Here is a 4,764-nt window from a genome sequence, read left to right on the forward strand (position 1 = left end):
AACACAATATTGTATATAATGTATAATTTGAACTACATATTTCTCAGGTGTGAATAATTGTATATTTTCAGAATAAATTTCTAAACCAAATCATTGGCTTGATTTACTAGTTTCTACACCTGTAAAACCTATCTTTGATGCACAATAGACCTTTAACCATATATGTATAATAGTCCTCTAAATTTATCCGTATAATAGAACTCCAACCATATATGTATAATAGTCCTCTTAAGTTATCCGTATAATAGAACTCAAACCATATATGTATATTGAACATATAATCATAGACGTATAATTGACGTATAACGATAGACATATATTAGAATTTCATTCTAGACCGATTACGGACCACATTTATACGTCTAAGGTACGCATTTAATAGACGTATATTATCTTATTATAGACGTGTATTATATTATCTTTTGTCCACTGGGTGGTTTTCTGTCTTGACAGTGAAACAGTGTTTTGTGTTATTTGCTAAATAGAGAGAGGATTCTGTGTTAATTGGCTCCTCCTGGGAGAGGTCAAGATGAGAAGTTCACGAGACTGGTGGTAAATATCCTGTCCAGGAATATCGTGGCTGTAGGTGGTCAGATCTATAGATGTAGTAAACACATTAGTGGAGACGGTGTGTCTGCTCTCTGTGTGAGAGCTGGACAGGAAGAATAATCTGTGGTCTGGGAAGAAGAGACCCTCTTCAGAAGAGCGGCACTCCTCACAGGAGAGAATAAAAAAAATCTTTTTCATGGACGCTGATTTTTGTCTTTGGGGAAATTAAAAGCACTTGTAGCGAGTGATATTGTGGTGCAACAGTAGCGTGTCTGACTCCAGATCAGGAGGTTGTGTAAATCATGTCATGGTCATCTAATATGTTTTTAGGTTCTGCTGTTGTCGAACCCGAAAATCTTCTCATGCAGTTGAGTTTTATCTGTACACCACGTAGATAATCTAAACGAAATAACACAGCAGTACAGGACACGCAGGGAGGAGATCACGCAGCGAATCATCTTGAACACGATATTATATAGGTTTCACGAGCAAAAGACTCGCTTTGCTACAAATATAAACAACACCATAACTTCTTGACTTCCAATCTCTTTCCTGGTTCAGGCCATGTAAAATGACATAATCAGTGGAGTCATGCCGAGGTTGTGAGTTTAAGCTTCACCTGGAGCAGCTCGGTTTTCTGTCTTGACAGGTGAAGTTGTTTCTGCTACCTACCCTCCCTTTGAACAATGTGCGGAGGTGTTTGAGGTACAAACAGTGAAAGTTCAGGCCCTTGGGACAATCCCTATTCAACTGTGCATGTTTTTTTTGTTCTCAGTGTTTGCAGAGATGGAAGACATTCGCACCTGGTTTAGCCAGTATTCCATAGTCCTTCATGGAACTCAGCTCAGAGATGGAATAAGAACAGGAGCAAGGAAGATTCGCTTGCTACCAGACAGTGTAAATAGAGGCTTAAGACATCTGCCCTCTACAATCCGACTAGGTGCCTGCAATGGATATGTTTTTGTGTGGGGCAATTGAAGGTATGTCGGTGCTGTGGGACACCTGGCATCATCTTGCACAATTAAATTTTGCAAGACCTGCAGCAATCAGGGACATTTTCCCTCTGGTTCTTTATTGTCTCTCATGTTATTACCATTATGAACCTTTCTTGTACCACAGGTGCCTCACTCCCAACTCTTGCTTTGTGACAGCAGTCGGATGTGAACAGGAATCTGTTCTGGGGCCAGTTGGGGGACTGGTTACAGGCCCTTTCACCTCACCCTGACCACTGCTTGATTTAGGCTGTGGTGAAGAGTGGAAAGGACACCCTGTGGGGCGTGAGGAACATGGGGGTGTTTATAGACATCGAGGTTCCAGTGAAGGGAGCAGGTAGCCTGGCCCTGTTCATTATTAGAGACAGCTATAACCTAATGAGATGGTTTCATGTATATTGTTTTGGGTATATTTATTAAAATTTCCTATTTTGTGAATATTTGTATTTGTTTGTGAAATTAAAATAAAGTTCTTAAAAAAAATAAAATAAATGGAAGGTTTTCTGAAGTCAGAAAGCCAATTTATTTGGTGGAAAAACAGATTGGTGAAGCTCCTCCTCTTCCTTACCTTACAAGGAGAATTACAAGGTCATCTCCAGAGCTACAATCTAACAGTTGCAGTCACAATCCAGTGTATTTGTTTACATTTTTTGTTTCTGGAGTAGCTGTTATATTAATTATGCTAATATGTAACCTAACTCCAGCATGAATAACTAGAAGAGAAGATCAGCTCCATTCCAGACCATGGGAGACTTGTGATTGGCTGGGCCAGATCTCTCATTTGCATATTGGATTTGGAAATATAACACTAAACCCTCTTCTTGCATGGATTTAATTTACACCCAAGAGTCACCTTCTGTGTATTGCCACTTCAGTTTTTTATGAGTAGTTGGGATTACCAGTTGACAGGTTTTATTTGTTGAATTTTAAATCATCTTGTATTATCACCCTGACTGGCCTGTACTCAAAGTTTGGTAAGGTACATGTGTTTTCATTTCCTTTACCATGTGGAATTTTTGCTCTTTTAGTATTTGTCTAGAAGGCTTTCTGAAGTCAGGAAGCCCATTTTTGGTGAAAAAAGATATTGCACTTGAATATCACGATAAAGCTGTGTGCTTCCATACAGTTATGATTCCTGGTATTTGACTGTGATTCCCTTTTCCGCCTTTTCGTTTTCAATTGATCAGCACAGTATAGAAAATAGACCCATAAAGCAACGTCAGCAATGAAAAATGTGAGAAAAGTGATCACTTGTTTTAGCTTGCTTTCAAAAAGAAACCCTTTGATGTGTTAAGAGAATGTGATAACCACTACACTGCGCAAGGTGGGAATGAGTGACTTGCAGAGAGTGTTGAACTTTGAGAAAAGAACTTTTCTAAGGAATATATTTCCACTTTCTGAAGAGGAGATTTTCTCCATTTCTGTAGTCTGACTTCCTCTATGCTAGAGAGCTGTAGAATGTGGAGTCACCTATCCAGTTCTGGGAACAGTGTAGGTAACAGGTTTGTTACTGCCTGATGAGCACAGTAAATTAATACAGCAGAATAAAGACACTCTGAGTATTTGAAGAGAATTAACAATCTTTTACGTCTCGCCACGTTCAATGCTGCTGTCATTTCTGTAATATTGTGATTATCATGTTCATCACACATGTGCAAGATCCCCTGTTTGAAATTGGGCAGAAACAGGTGTCTTTTTATCATCTCACATTTTGCAATTCTGCCAGTGTTTTATGGATCTTGTTTTGTCTTATTGCAAGAACTCGCATTTCCTGTGTCATTCATGATCACGTCAAACAGCCAGCAGATCATGTCACCTTTCAGATAGTCATTCTTCTGCTTCCTAAATTTCCTAGAGACAGGTCATTTCAGCAGAACTGACAAACTTTGCAAAGCAACCTGATAAGACCAGGTCCTAGAAGTCACTACTCAGCCAGTCACTGCTGCCAAAATGCAAGCCCTTCCTCCAGCCTGAAGAAGTTGATCCTACATTACTCATGAGGAAGATGTATCTACCAGACCTCAGAGAGCTGAGCAGGATCACTTCCCTTCTGAATGACTTTGCAGTAACACTCTACCACTCCTCTTCGTGCATTCATGCTGGAACTTTAGGAGGCTACTGCAGACAGCAGAGGTTGGATCACTAATTCCTAATCGCTAATCACTAATAAAATGAATTCCCATGTAGCCAAGGAGTTGCTGAAAAACAACTTCACTTTGATGTTTTGTGTTGTTATAACTAATTCATCTCCTTTAAAAAAAATAGATTTCTGTAGAAGAAAGGTGTCTCACACTACAGTTTAAATTGTAAACAGGTCATAGAAAAAGCTCCTTAGCTCCCTGTCAAGAATCAAACCCCACTCTCCTGTATGACAGGCAGGGATTCTCGCCATGGTTAAATTACAACCGTAATAATATTGACAACATGAATAAATGCATATATAATTGCAATTGAAAACATATTTAACACAGCATCTTTTCCGGTTATATACCACAATGCATTGCTGATATTTGTTGTTTGCCATTTAGGTTAAATACTGTCATGTTTTTCTTAGCAATCCTCTTTTGACATGTAAGTATAAATAATGATAATACTATTTAAATACATACAGGTCTTGATATTATTTTGATTAAAAATAGTACGTCAATAATCAATAAATGACATATAAAATAGTGTGAAGGTGAAGATCACACAAAATCAACTAAAAATGTGGGAATTTTACATTTTTAAGATTATAAATTGCATGTAGCACATTAGCAACACTACAGTAATGCTAATATAACAATAGTGTAAAAATATCCTGACCTAATTCCTTACAAATGCTGATACAAAATGTGAATGATTTCAGAGTTTTGGGTATTGGGTCTCCTGATAGAGATCAGAGATGAACTGAGGCATGTGGGAAAGTGTACAGAGCAGGTAGACTCCCAATTCCACATCAAGAGGCTGTGCACAATGGAAGAGTCCTGTACACACAAGTGAGTCCTTGACAACATGGACAATCAAAACCTACTGGTATGATATTATATTCTCTCTGTGGTGTAAAAAATATTCACTACTAGTATTCTAGGTTACAGATAGGTCATTATATGACAGCCTACATCTGATTAATAGGATCCATCTCTGGCATACTTTCTTATTTTGGGTTTATAATGTATAATCTTGCTTATCTTTTAATGCCAAAATAAAGTGTTTTACAAAAAGCTTCATGTTCTAAAAAGTT

General features: G+C 38.0%; 1 non-coding gene across 1 annotated transcript; it reads left to right on the forward strand.

Annotated features, from left to right (window-relative positions):
* The first annotated feature begins 2,549 nt into the window (after positions 1-2,549).
* Positions 2,550-2,607, forward strand: LOC148827790 (U7 small nuclear RNA). The gene has a single exon (XR_016093285.1). It is a non-coding gene; the product is annotated as a U7 small nuclear RNA (small nuclear RNA).
* Positions 2,608-4,764: the final 2,157 nt, after the last annotated feature.

Source organism: Atractosteus spatula, chromosome 10, assembly GCF_055471065.1.
Source record: "Atractosteus spatula isolate fAtrSpa1 chromosome 10, fAtrSpa1.hap1, whole genome shotgun sequence".
NCBI lineage: Eukaryota > Metazoa > Chordata > Actinopteri > Semionotiformes > Lepisosteidae > Atractosteus > Atractosteus spatula.